Source organism: Pelophylax lessonae (assembly GCF_965119305.1).
Source record: "Pelophylax lessonae genome assembly, chromosome: 8".
Lineage (NCBI taxonomy): Eukaryota > Metazoa > Chordata > Amphibia > Anura > Ranidae > Pelophylax > Pelophylax lessonae.
Window position 1 is genome coordinate 98691256 of NC_138775.1, and position 15164 is coordinate 98706419.

Genomic DNA, 15164 nt, shown 5'->3' on the forward strand with positions numbered 1-15164 from the left:
GTTAAATAAAAGTGAATGAACATGTTTTGTTATATCTGTTGGATAAGTGCCAAAAATACCAGTTTATCTTATCAGAAAATTAGTGCTCACTTGTGTTATCTCTATGTGAGCCATTAATCCTCTTAGTGCTTGCCTTACTACTACAGAACAATTAGCCTCTATTTTGTGGAGATGGAAGATTGAAAGGGTTAGAGTAGTTTGACAAGAGAAAACTGGGCAGGGCTGACAGCACTCAATCAACAAAATTGCTGTGTGTATGTCAGCCCACTGCAGGACTTGGTAGCTGAGTGCATTTCTAGCAGATCAACAGGTATTTTTTTGTACTTGTAGAGTCTTTTAAATGGGTAAAACATGGGGAAATATATTGCAGAAATGCCCTGCATATGTTTTTTTATTTTGCCCTGACATACCATTTTTATAATCAGATTTTATTTATTCAAAGATTTTTCAGATACTAAAATGTCTTGTATGAGGTCTATAAAAATGTCTTTTAAAGCAGCATGACAGTTTTTTAAATATAACTCTCCCATTGCTACGTTTGGTGTGTGTGTGTGTGTGTGTGTGTGTTTTTTTTTGTCACCTAGGCACATGTAATATTTTACACCTGTTGTCTAGGGCTAGCTGCTTGATCAGACAGGGCACACATCTGCCTAATATGGCTGTCCAACCACATAGCATGGAAATGAATAATAATACATGACCTTTGATTGATGGCTCTTGTTTCTGGCTCCAAGTGCTTGCCTGAGACAAGTGTCATCACTTTAAATGCAGGGGGGTGAGGGCTCATGGCCTTTATCTATCTTCTTTGTACACCAGAGGAAAAACTGACCCAGGCCAACCAACACTTTCCAGGTATTCTAAGGGGAGAGTGTGACGAACGCCCATTTGTTGGGACGTTCGCCACGGGCTACTGGAGGTGTGTGGAGGCCAGACTCCTGCCCACAGACTATGGGCCCTGGCTTGTAGGAGAGTGCACCTCTGTGTGGGGGTATATGCTGGAGGACCATGGGAGTAGTGTTACTTTGGACTCAAATCCATGTCACCCCAAGATACAGACTGAGTCTAAGATCCATGTTACAGGCCTAAAGCTGCCTGTTACAGCAGAGGACTTCTCCACACAATGAGAGACTAAAGAGATGCTAACGACGTCATAGACAATGTGGGCTATGTGGGACTTTAAGTGAGACACCGGCAGGTATGCCCAGCGTCTCCATCCCTGTATTGGAAAAAACAAATTGAAAAGGATTAAGAGAGGTGCACGGAAGCCAGCCAGCCCCCAGTCTGATGTACTCACCTTCCAGTCTGCCACCAACCAAGTAGACCTGTCTCGATATAAATAAAGAACAGGGGTTCTGTTCTGCGTGTCAACTAAACCCCTGCTCTTTATATTGAGACAGGTGTACTTGGTTGGTGGCAGACTGGAGGGTGAGTACATCAAACTGGGGGCTGGCTGGCTTCCATGCACCTCTCTTAATCCTTTTCAGTTTGTTTTTAACAACGTCAAACTCAGCTATTATCTACTGTGGGGATGTGTATTGACACTTATAAGAAGGTATTTTGAAAACGGAGACGGGCAGTCTGCAAGCCTACGTCTTCTACTTTCATCTATTTAGAGGTGGTTGTGTATTTACACTTCTAGGAATACGTATTCGGCTTTGTTTTGGGGGCTTGTTGTTTGAGTTAATTATGATAATGTTGCAATCTCATTCACCTATTGTCTCTTTCCAGATGGCCAAGGTATGTTAACTATGTTCTGTATACAAATACACTTGCATATGATAATGAAATCAAACACATGAGACTGTATATATTGGAAGTGAGTTGTTGAATAAAGTGTCTTTTGTTTTACCCTTCATCGAGCTTAGGCTGATGTTTGGGGGGAATTGAGGGGCCAGGTCACTTCATCATGTGAGATTCTGGAGACCTAAGACAGAAATACTTGGTCCAAGTATTGGGAATCTGTTACAGACAGACTAGAGTAGAGTAATTAGCACGACTTACTTTTATTATTTCTATTTTGTGTTTGTCACACTTTAAGTTGCTGCTCGTTTTTAGGAGCCTAGCGCGATTAATATCCTTTTTTTCTAGACTAGAGTAATAGTTGGCATGTTTTGTTATCTCCACTGTGCTGTCATTTGCAACAAGACAAGCCAACAGCTATCCCTCTAGGTTCAGAATGGTTCTGAGCTCATTAGTGTTCAAGACGGAGAGGTAGAGGGGGCATGGGGGCTACAGTGCTGTGCTGTAGGTACCCCATAGGAACACCCATGAATTGGGCTTCAGTCCAGGGTGGAGCTACAGCACAAACCGTAATAAAACTTCCTTTTTGCAAACCACTGCATTGATCTGAACAGGACCTTGTGTTATGTGCATTGGGTTCCCTGGTGGTTTCAAGAAGAATTTTTAACTTCCGGTGATTTTTTTATTTATTTTTTTTAACTGCAAACCAACAATTATGCAGTGGTTCACTATGGATGATGAGAGAAGCACCACATAAATACTAATGTATACAATAGATATTAACAGAACAGCAATTCAAATAAATGTATTTGTAGGAACCAGTCCTGGTGTCTAAAGCCATTCTGACAAGATTTTTTGAAACTTTTATATAAAGTAGACCTATGTCAGTAAGTTAGCTGTTTAATTTTCAGATCCAAATAGCCCAATGAATACCCACCCACTTACTCACTGTTGGAAATTGGGAAGTCCACTTTTGTGCTATTGATTTTCTAACGAAGAAAAACATTCTGCTAGACCCCAATCTCAAATGAGAGATATGAGATTAAACAGGTATACAAAATACAAGAATGCAGATTACATACGATGGTTGTTTTAAAGATGCCATTTTTATGCAGCATTGCATTATTAATCAAATCTGGCACATCTCCATAGACAATGAATAATGTCTTCAGGGCACAGCCACAATAGGCACAACTGAGAATATCCCAAAGGCCTGCTCTATAGAGTAAATGAGAAGTGCCATGTATAATCTCGGAGTTATTCTCTGGGAGGCTGTTATCGGGATGGAGGAATCTCCTGTAACATCTTTTTCTCTACATTCCTAATGTCTCAAAACCATTATTCTCTACACTTCAAGGGCTAATTCGACAGATAATTATGGATTATAATACTGTATGTAGAAGGGATAACACTCTTTGGACTTTCAGAAAATATTTCTTCTTCTGTTACAGGTAGTTTAGTGTGTTTCATTTGAGTGATTTTCCTTTGGGATTATAAAATTCCTCCTGTAACTGTTGAAATGACATTAACTAGTTGACCTCCTGAAGGTTTTAGCCCCTTTGTGACCAGGCCATTTTTTTTTCTATTCAGCACTACTGGCATTATCCTTTTTCTTCAATCGTCTTCCAGGGCAGCATCTGAGAGATGGGCTCCTCCCACCTGAAACAAGAAACACAATAGTCCACTGACATTATAAAAATGTCAGTGATACCTGTGTGCCTCAGTTTGATTGTGTTTCCGCCGGGTCCACAGGAGCAGCAGCAGTTTATTTTTTGTTTTTCCAGTCTCTGTGCTAATTGCAGGGGACTCTCTGGCCAGCCTCCCATCCAGCCAGCGGGCTTTGGGTAGTGCAGCTCAGAGGCAGCAATTTGGCCAAGCCAGCCTCTGCCTGAGGTTTCACCCCTACTCAGGGGTATGCAACTATCCCCCCAGCTGCACCAAATGTCCCTAGCATTCCCCCCCAAGAGAGAGCGCCTCTGCACCTTGCTGCCCATCCGCCTGGATCCCAGTAGCACCTGCTTAACTAGCAAGCTGCCCCTCCAGCCGACAGGCTTGTCACACCGCAAACAGCCGATCCACACTGCTGGAGGAGCAAGATGGCGGCAGGTGCATCCTTTCCGGAGTCTCGCACTATCGATCTGTAGCCATCTTGGTGAAGGCAGAAGCCCCAGGCCTGGACGATAGAGCAGGACGCACTTCCGCTGACGTCACTTCGAGGCGGCGGCGCAATTTAAAAAGAAAAAAGCACGGATGGACTCCCTTCCCCAATAGACCATCAGGCTGAGAGGAGAGCAGTGGCAGTGCAGGTATGTCCGCCATCCTGCATTGGGTCAGCTGGGGGTGGGGCTTGAGCTGTAGCAGGAAGCAGCTAAAAAGCCTCTAAGCAGGGGCTCTCTGGGGCTGACCATGTCGAATGCTTTCCCACCCTGCCCTGCAGATCCTGCTTATCAGGACAGCTCCAAGGTAAGCCAGAGCACTCTGGAGTTTCCTCTGTCTTTACCTCACGAAAAACGACTGTTTATGTTCATGTATCTCCATGGTTTCTTTTTGCTTATTTACAGACAAAGACCGCTGTCGAGAAAAGGTGCTAAGACCAGCAGCAAGGCATGCGCCTCTTGCGGTCACAGGTTTCCTTTAGAATGGAAAAAAACATTATGCCAAAAATGCATCAACAAAATGGTGGCCAAGGAATCACAGGGGTTCCTTTCAAAGACATGCTCAACTCCTTCAAAAAGGAAATAAAAAGCATGATTGGGTCACTACGTTTTGGCTATAGAAAAGCTGGATGTTTCATCAAGTTCCAGCCAGACCAGTACACTGTCTACCAGCAGGCCATCCATCTCCTCATGCAGCGGGGAAGATGTGGACCTAGCAGAGCAGGAAGCTAAATCCGATGAATCAGAATCCGAAGGCGGCCTATGCTCGGACTCAGATGATGACTCAGATGATGAAGACCCAGTATCAGAAGGCACACTTTTTCCTTCGGAAGACACAGACAATTTGCTGAAAGCCATGGCAGATGCGCTGGGCATCAAAGAGAAAAAAGTTGCAGAGCTTTCCTTACAGAATAAGATGTACAAAGGCTTACAACCGAAAAAACTAAGAACATTCCCGGTACACGAGACTCTGAAAAACATAGTCAAGAGGGAATGGGAAGAGCCAGAAAAAGAGCTCTTCACACCAGCTGCGATTAAGCGCAGATACCCTTTTGCAGAGGAGGATGCGAAAATGCCCTAAAGTAGATGCCTCCCTCACCAGAGACGCAAACAAGTCCCGACTTAGCTGATGACTCTGGGACCCTCAGTGATCCCATGGACAGGAAGATCGAGGCACCGCTAAAAAGAGCTTGGGAAGCTGGAGCAGCAAATCTAAATCTGGCTATAACTTCCACCTACATGGCTAGGACCTTATTAGTCTGGCTGACTCAGCTGCAAGAGCTGCTAGAAGGAGATACACCAAGTGAAGATTTAGTAAGGACCATGCACACACTAACCAGAGTGGCAGCCTTCCTCGCAGATGCTTCGGCCGAGGCTGTGAGGGTATCGATCAGGAGAGCCATGTAGCTGAAGTCATAGGGAAGGGAAATTGCCTTCAAAAATAGATCTTCTGGACAGAACAGCAGCCAAAAATTAAGGGTTTTCTCAAACCAGCAAGAAGCAGAGGAAAGCGCCCTTTCGTCAGTCCAGGAGATTTAATAAAGAAATGGGACCAAAGAAGCGCTGGACACCACAAAACAACAAAGGCAAGGGAGACTTTATCCTCAAGCCTTTCATTCCAAGAGACAAAAATCAATGACGGTTTCTTGGTGGTGGTGGTGGGGGGGACAGATTGGCGACCTTTGCTCATCAGTGGAAGAAAATCACAAAAAAACGGATTTGTCCTTTGCACAATAGCAGAGGGTTACTCGATAGAGTTTTCCACTCGTCCTCCAACCAAGTATCTGGTGATGACGCTCCCAAAAGGCACAGACCATGCTGAGGCCGTTTTATCCGCACTAGAAAACCTATTAAAAAAAAAAAGTGACTTGTCACATACCACCACAAGAGGCAAAAACAGGAGTTTATCCGCACAGATTTGAGAGGAAGAAGCCATCAGGCAAGCTAAGGCTCATACTGAACCTCAAACCACTCAACAATAAGATAAGGTAAAAGAGATTCAGGATGGAGCACCGCCGGTCATATGTGCTAGGGGTGAAACTAGCCCCCAGAACATAACTGTAAATATCCCAGCATGTGCAGTGTTTCTGACTCAAATTACTGAAGTGGTCATGGTGGTTAGAGTGTTCCTTTAATATCTCTCAGAAGAAGTAAAGCTCTGTATACTGATTCCATTTCATTTGATAATCCTCTAGTTATATTAAATAAGTGGGGGGGCGCGGCAGCGTTTTTTTTACCTATGTACCTTAACTATAGAATATATTTTATATGCGACCTGAGAAGATTTCTCTACACTAAATGTGGCCCAGAGAAGCCAAAATGTTGGACACCCATGCCTTACACTAAAAACAGTACTCTTAGTCGCACTTGTCAGTGAGGAGAGTCAGCGAAATTCAGGCTCTATCTATGATAGAACCTTACTGTCTGATTCAGACCAATAAGGTAATCCTTACCCCATTCCCAGCTTTCCTTCCAAAAGTCTCCAACTTTCCATAGAACACAGAATGTGGTTATTCCCTCCCTTCCAGGTTCGATGGATAGCAAGAAAAGAGACGCATACAACAAGCTAGATTTAAGAAAAGTTCTAATAGCTTACCTTGAGAGGACTAAGAATTGGCGAAAAAGGCCACACTATTCGTTCTTCACGCAGGGGTCAAAAACGGGAAGCGGACCTAGAAAAGTACGATAGCTGGATGGATAAAGTTTGCTATTCAGACAGCCTACTAAGCACAAAACCTTGCCCCACTGAGCGGAGTCAAAACCCACTCGACCAGAGCTTGGGCATCCTAAAGTGCAGAAAGGGCTGGGGCAACACCGCAGCAGATCTGCAGGGCTGCGACATGGTCAAGCTTCAATACCTTTGCAAGGCATTAACACATCAACCAGATGTCCAGTCAGGACCAGACATTTGTTCGCAAGGTTCTCCAGACCTTATCCCCTCCCTAGTAAGTATTGCTGGATAAATCCTCTCAGATGCTGCCCTGGAAGACGATTAGAGAAAATGGAGTTAGGTACCTGGTAACTCTATTTTTCTAAGTCTTCCAGGGCAGCACTCGTTCCTGCCCTAAACCATACAAAAGAGTTTTTGTGAATTCATAAGCTTACAGAGGGTTCCTTTGGTGCTTTATGAATACTGAGGCACGCAGGTATGATTGACATTTTTATAATGGTGGACTACTGTGTTTCCTGTTTCAGATGCTGCCCTGGAAGACTTCTTAGAAAAAGTTACCAGGTACCTAACTCTGTGTTTTATTTTTTTTCACACAAGTAGAGCTTTTTTTTATATATAAATGGAAAAAATCCAAAAATTTTGAACAAAAAAAACCCAATTAGTTTTGTTTTTTCAATTTCTGTTATAAAACATATCCAATAAAATCAAAGTTGTTCTTATATGTAGGCCAGAATGTATTCTGCTACTTGTCTGTGGTAAACAAAAATCCCAATAAATGTTTGATTGGCTTGTGTAAAAATTTTTAAAGTGTCTACAAAAAGTATGGTGTGTGTGTATATATTGGAAAACTGATCAGTCCTGATGTACTAACAGCCCATCTCACTTCCTGAGGCCCCTAAAATGCCATGACAGTATAAAGTTCCTCCCAATGACCCCTTTTTTAGAAGTAGACTGTCTGAGGTATTTACCAAGAGGCATGACGAGATTTTTGGGTACCAGGATTTGTAATCTGCTGTTTTCAGTGGACACAGTGTTTGTGGGAGAATCCTGCTGCGCGTCCCTAACCCAGAGCAGGTCTGATCATGTACATGTAATCCAGCCTGCCTGTGCCAGCTGCTTGCAGTCCATGTACTCTGGGAAGTCGGAAAATGGTTAAGCTACAGTTATGATAAAGATGTATATATTGTGAGATACCCCCATTGCTCCCAGGTAGTAAATCCTTCCAATTTTTTTTCTTCCTTTTATAGAGAATTTCAAATGCGTATGAAGGAGGTAAACTACTTTTATCCTAAATCTTTAACTTATGCAGGATTTTCTCTCTCCTCCCCTAACTACTGCTTTCAATAACATTTTAATAGGCAGTAAATTGGACCAAGCAACATATCTGCAACCAACTCCATGATACTGAAACATTCTAGCAATCATACCTTTTTGGTCCTACTATCAACCAATCTAACCTTTAAACTTGGATAATACAATTTTAGTAAAAATTCCGGCTACAAGACTGAACATCGTATTTTTGAAGTTGGTACACAAGGACCATGTAGGTTTTGTGCCGGCTCGTCTGGCAAGCGACAACATCTGCCGGATACTCCACTCGACACACATAGCCTGTCATCACCGTATTCCTCATGCTCAATCTGAGAAAAGCCTTAGTAGACTTAGTATCGTGGCAATATCTTACATACTTCATACCAAAATGGGGCCTGAGCCCCAATCTTTGTACATGGATGTTGGCTCTGTACAATTACCAGCAGGCAAGCTTTCATTATTTTGGCTTTAAATCTGCCCCTTTTAATATCGTTAGGTGTACAAGACAAGGGTGTCCCCTCTCTGGTATTCTTTACACCAGTACAAATCACAAACTTAGGCTTTTCTCTAACGATATGATCTTATTTGTTACAAACCCTACTATCTCCCTTGAAAACATAGGGGTTGATTTACTAAAAACTGGAGAGTGCAAAATCTGGTTCAGCTGTGCACGGTAGCCAATCCGCTTCTAACATTAGCTTGTTCAATTAAGCTTTGTTAACCGCTTCCATACAGAGCAGTTAGACCCCCTTCCTGCCCAGACCAATTTTCAGCTTTCAGCACTCTCACACTTTGAATGACAATTGCTCGGTCATGCTACACTGTAACCAAACAAAATTTTTATCATTTTTTTCACACAAATAGAGCTTTCTTTTGGTGGTATTTGATCACAGTTGGGTTTTTTTTCGTGATATAAGCAAAAAAAGAGCAAAAATGTTGAAAAAAAAAAAACACTTTTTTTTTAGTTTCTATTATAAAATATTTTTCTTCATACGTTTAGGCCACAATTTATACAATTATAGAGACTTTTTAGTGTATCTCTAGTGTATTTTTACTCTCCTACCTATTGAATTGACTTTGTATTTATATATTTATGCTGTGTCACTTTGCACTGATTTGCATCAACTAGTGGAATTTATTCTGATGCTTTGTGATAATCTGATGTGCTGATATTTATTATACATTGGCAATATACACACCAGATATAGAGTATAGAGTTCAAAGCAAGCGCTGTATTTGATCTTGTTTTTGAGATCATATATATTACAATATAAATAAAGAATGCATTAAAAAAAAATATTCAGCAAACCTCTAATCTCCCAGTAAGCCCCTAATTTGTCCTACTCACAACCCTGCCTTCCTACCCCAATTCCACTCTCCTCTGTTCTTTTTAACCACTTCAATACCGGGCGCTTTCACCCCCTTTCTGCCCAGGCCAATTCTCAGCTTTTAGCGCTGTTGCATTTTAAATGACAATTGCGCGGTCATGCAACACTGTACTTAAACCAAATTTATGTCATTTGTTTCTCATAAATAGAGCTTTCTTTTGGTGGTATTTGATCACCGCAAGTTTTTTTTCTTTTTTGCTAAACAAATAAAAAAAGACCGAAAAGTTTGAAAAAAAAAAAAGTTTTTCTGTTTGTTATACAATTTTTTGTAAACGGATACGCTTTTTCCTGCACTGATGGGGTGGCACTGATATGTGGCACTAATATGCAGCATTGGTGGGCACTGATAGGTGGCACTGCTGGGCACTGATAGGTGGCATTGATGGGCACTGATAGGCGGCACTGATAAGTGGCACTGATGGGCACTAATCGGCATTGATGGGCACTGATAGGCTGCTCTGGTGGGCAATAATGGGCACTGGTGGGCGACACTGATTGATTGCACTGGTGGGCAGCACTGATGGGGAGGGCACTGGCGGGCAGCACTGTTGGGGAGGGCACTGGGGGGCTCCCTGAGCCCTGATTGCCATCCCTGGTGGCCATGGTGTGCATCCCTGGGGTCATGGGTGGGCATCCCTGGTGGTTCTAGTGGCACCCCCTCCCCCAAGGGTCTGCACTGGTAATCGATGCTCTGATTACCAGTGCAGTCCCCCTTGTCAGGAGAGCCGTGGATCGGCTCTCCTCTACTCGTGCCTGTCAGGCACGAACTAAGGAAAGCCGATCGACGGCTCTTCCTGTGTACTATGTGACCAGCTGTGATTGGACACAGTTGGTCACATGGTAAAGAGCCTACGTGTTAGGGTGCTGGTGGTAACCTGGCGACAGAGATAGGCCCCGATGTCCGCTAGAGGGCGGAGCTTGGACGGAACCCCCAAGGTAAGTGACACAGGCTAGCCTGAGGTGCGGAGTCTAAGTATCCACCGGTTTTCGCCAGAGCCTCTAGTGGTGAGGATGGAGTTCGCTGCGTGTGGATACCAGGTCGCGGTCCTCAGGGTCGCCCCACCAGGGGTGAACCGATCAAGGTCCGAAGGCGGGTAAACAGACAACGGCAGGAGCTGAAGACAAGACAGCACTGAACCTGTGTGCTGATCCAGCTTAAATAGAGCTCTTTCTAGATGAGAGGGGTGGAGCCGGAATAGCCTGTGAGTCTTAACTCATCCATTGCCAGAGCCTTCCTGACAGGTTCCTAACATTGCCCCCCCCTTAAGGGCAACCTCCGGGTGCCCCACAAGCTCCTTTTTTGTGGAGGAGCACGAAAAAATGCTTGGATTAGGTCCGCAGCATGGACGTTCCGTTCAGGCTCCCAGGAGTTCTCTTCCGGACCATAACCCTTCCATTTGATGAGAAACTGTAGCTGGTTGCCTCTCTTTCGACAGTCCACCACAGCCTCAACCTCATACTCCACATCTCCATCCACGAACACAGGTTCTGGGGTACCTGAACTTCTACCAGGGAAGTTATCGGGGATCACGGGCTTCAGTAAGGAAACATGAAATATGGGATGGATCCGAAGGGTATCGGGTAGGGATAGTTCATAGGACACATCATTGAGTTTCCTTTTAACTGGAAATGGACCAATAAATCTGGGAGCCAGTTTCTTGGACGGACAGGCTAGGCGGAGATTAGCCGTGGAAAGCCAGACCCGATCGTCAGGTTGAAGAATCAACTCTCCCTTCTTTCTCTTGTCAAAGATCCTTTTGGATGCAGTTTGGGCCTTGGCTAAGGTCTCCCGCAGAAGGTTATTATTCCGGGAAAAGAAGTTGACAGTGTCTTGGACTGCAGGAACTCCGGATTCACATGGAATATCTGGTAAGAAGGAGGGATGAAATCCGTAATTAGCGAAGGGAGATTGGCCAGTAACAGAGTGCTTGGAATTGTTGTAGGAGAATTCTGCAAATGGTAACAGGGCTACCAAGTCGTCCTGGACAAAGGTGGTAAAGCACCGCAGGTACTGCTCCAGGGTTTGGTTTGTCCTCAGTTTGTCCGTTGGTCTGTGGGTGGTAGGCTGAGGACATAGACAGCTCGATCTTTAACAGTTTACATAAAGCCTTCCAGAAGCGGGACGTAAATTGTACCCCTCTGTCAGAGATGATGTTCCTGGGAATCCCATGGAGTCTTATGACCTCCCTAATGAAGATCTCTGCAGTTTCCCTTGCAGAGGGAGTACCCTTGAGGGGCAAAAAATGGGCCATTTTAGAGAGTCGATCTACCACCACAAAAATGGCAGAGCACCCTGCAGAAGGTGGAAGTTCCACGATAAAATCCATGGCAATTGTTTGCCAGGGCCGATCAGGGATGGGAAGAGGTCTGAGAAGGCCACATGCCTTACTTTTGGCGGTTTTACACCGGGAACAGGTGGTACAGGAGAGTACATAACTCCTGCAGCTCTCTTCCATGTCAGGCCACCAAAAAGAACGCTGCAGGAGGTCAAGGGTTCTATGGACGCCAAAATGACCGGCCAGAGGGTGATCATGACAGGCAGCCAGAATTTCTGTTCTGACCTCTTCCGGGACGAAGATCTTGTCTTTAACCCATAACGAGCCATTTTTGTGCACCAGGGGTATTCCGGGTGGACCAGGAATGTGGGCAGAGGCTTGCTCAAGACGGGCCTTCAGATTTGTGAATAAAAGTAGGAAGTTCTTTTCGGATAGGATGGTGTCAGGTACTGAAGTTTCCTTCGGGCTATCAAACATCCGGGACAGGGCATCCGGTTTAATATTTTTAGACCCAGGCCGATAGGTGATATGAAATGAAAACCTTGAAAAAAAAAAGTGCCCACCGTGCCTGACGGGGTCTCAAACGTTTTGCAGATCTCAGATACTCAAGGTTTTTGTGATCCGTAAAAATAAGCATAGGGTGTACAGCCCCCTCAAGCAAATACTGCCACTCTTCAAGTGCGGCTTTGATCGCCAGAAGTTCCCAGTCTCCAACATCATAATTCCTCTCTGCAGAGGAGAGTTTCCGGGAAAAGAAGGCTATCGGGTGTATCAAGTCCTTGGTTCCCTGTCTTTGGGAGAGGACTGCCCCGACAGCAACTTCAGAAGCGTCAACCTCGAGGAGGTAGGGTAAGGTGGGATCCGGGTGACTCAACACAGGGGCTGACGTGAAGAGCTTCTTAAGGACCAAGAAGGTGGACTGGGCTTCGGGGGTCCATTGAAAGCGAACACTCTTCTTGGTGAGCTGAGTAATGGGAGTGATGATATGAGAGAAACCCTTAATGAACTTTCTATAGAAGTTGGCGAAGCCAACGAATCGCTGCACTCCCTTTTTGTCAGATGGAGGTGGCCAATCCAGGATGGCAGAGACTTTCTGGGGATCCATCTCTATACCCTCTGTAGAAATTATTAACCCCAGAAACGGGATGCTGCTCCGCTCGAATTCACACTTCTCGGCCTTAACATAGAGACCATGCTGACGGAGGCGGCCGAGGACATTTCGAACATGCTCGCGATGTTGCTCCAGGGATGTAGAGAAGATTAGGATGTCATCTAGGTAAACTATGACAAAGATATCCAGCCAATTCCGGAAAATATCGTTAACAAAGTGTTGGAACGTAGCTGGGGCGTTGCAGAGGCCAAAAGGCATCACAAGATATTCGAAATGCCCGAACCTGGTATGAAAAGCTGTCTTCCACTCATCGCCTTCTCTAATACGGACTAAGTTGTAGGCCCCGTGGAGATCCAACTTGGCGAACAGGACAGCAGATCTGAGCCGCTGAAAGAGCTCGGGAACCAGAGGGAGAGGGTAGCGGTTCTTAATGGTAACTTTATTCAAGTCTCTGTAATCGATACAAGGTCGAAGGGAGTGATCCTTCTTTTCTACAAAAAAGATACCTGCCCCTGCCGGAGAGGTGGAAGGACGGATAAACCCCTTCTTCAGACTTTCGTCCACATAGTCCTTTAAAACGTCCAGCTCACGTTCAGATAGTGGGTAAATTCGGCCAAATGGGATCTCGGCTCCCGGGAGCAAGTCGATGGGGCAATCATATGAACGGTGAGGAGGTAAGGTCTCAGCTCCCCGCTTACTGAAAACATCCAGGAAGTCGTGATATGCCTTGGGTACAACAGAACATAAATCAGGCTCAGATTCGAGACAGAACAGAGTTTGGGGGGACTTGGATGGAGCGGGTAGACAGGAGTTCCTGCAGTAAGGAGACGGGAACTGGACGGCTCCTGTGATCCAGTTGATTTGCGGATTGTGTGCCTGCAACCATGGCAATCCCAGGATAATGGGAAATAAGGGAGATGCGATGACATCCAAACGTATCAATTCCTTATGGCCAGATGGAGAGACCATTGGAAGAGAAAGGGTTTCTTGGGTCACGGGTCCAGACTTGATGTGGGAGCCATCGGCCAGGAAGATAGTGAGGTCCTGGGTCTTGGTCTGGAGAGGTATGCCTTGCTGCCCCGCAAAGGAACGGTCAATGAAACAACTGCAGGCTCCCAAGTCAATGATTGCTGTAACCTGGACGGGTCCTTCTGGGAGTTGCAAAGACACAGGAAAGGCTAAGTGGGAGGTGGAGGTAACTGATGCCACACAACTGGAGGGCGAGACTGGCAAAGACTTATGGTGTTTTGCTGCGCAAGAGCGCACATAATGGCCAGCTTCTCCGCAATACAGGCAAAGATTACCCAGCTGGCGGCGACGTCTCTCCTCCGGAGACAAGACAGGCCGCATGACCCCAAGTTGCGTGGGTTCAGGAGCATCAGGCATGGCTCCGGCGGGAGCAGGGCTGGGAGAGACTGCCCCGGCGGAAGGGAAGTGTACAGGAGGTGCTACTCGTGGCAACATCCAGGCTGGCTGAAACTGCTGCGTTGATCGTTCCACCCGGCGTTCTCGGAGCCGACGGTCGATTTGAATGGCCTGGGAGATCAAATCCTCTAGTGTGTCGGGGATGCCCACCCGGGCCAATTCGTATTTCAGTGCTTCGGACAAGCCTAGACGGAACTGGTACCGGAGTGCAGCCTCGTTCCAGGAAGTGTCGGAACTCAGTCGACGGAAGTCCGTGACATTGTCTTCTACGGGTCTGCGCCCCTGCTGGAGAACGTGTAGCGCAGCTTCTGCGGTGGAAGATCGCTGTGGATCGTCATAGAGTTGGGCCATAGCCTCAAAAAATGACAATAGAGAGTTCAAATGGGGGCTACCCTCTTCAAGGAGCCGATGGGCCCAGGACTGGGGTCCGCATAGTAGCAATGAAATAACAAACCCCACCTTGGTGGCCTCCAGGGAGAAGGTCCGGGGTTGCAAGGAGAAGTAGAGCTGGCAGGCATTGCGAAACGCTCGGAATTTACCCCGATCTCCGGAATATTTTTCAGGGGTAGGGACCCGAGGTTCAGGTGGCAGCATCACTACTGTGGGGCTGGAGGGGCCGGTGCTGCGGTTGCGGCAGCGGAGGAGGGAGCAGATGGCGTAGTGGAATCTGCCATGAGGGTTACAGAGTGTAATCGTCCCTCTAACTGTGTATAGCCATCCTGAAGCGTCCTCACGGCTTGAGACAGGGCTGCTAGGTGTTGGCCGATCTCTTCTAAAGGTGAAGCCTCTCTTGCAGGTTCCGACATGGCTGTCTTGTACTGTTAGGGTGCTGGTGGTAACCTGGCGACAGAGATAGGCCCCGATGTCCGCTAGAGGGCGGAGCTTGGACGGAACCCCCAAGGTAAGTGACACAGGCTAGCCTGAGGTGCGGAGTCTAAGTATCCACCGGTTTTCGCCAGAGCTTCTAGTGGTAAGGATGGAGTTCGCTGCGTGTGGATACCAGGTCGCGGTCCTCAGGGTCGCCCCACCAGGGGTGAACCGATCAAGGTCCGAAGGCGGGTAAACAGACAAGGGAGATCCGAGAGA

At 46.1% G+C, this 15164-nt stretch overlaps 1 protein-coding gene across 1 annotated transcript in view; it reads left to right on the top strand.

Moving 5' to 3' along the window:
• TAB1 (TGF-beta activated kinase 1 (MAP3K7) binding protein 1) overlaps positions 1 to 15164 on the top strand; it is a 340288-nt gene that overhangs the window by 61584 nt on the left and 263540 nt on the right. The gene's annotated exons all lie outside the window — the stretch shown is intronic.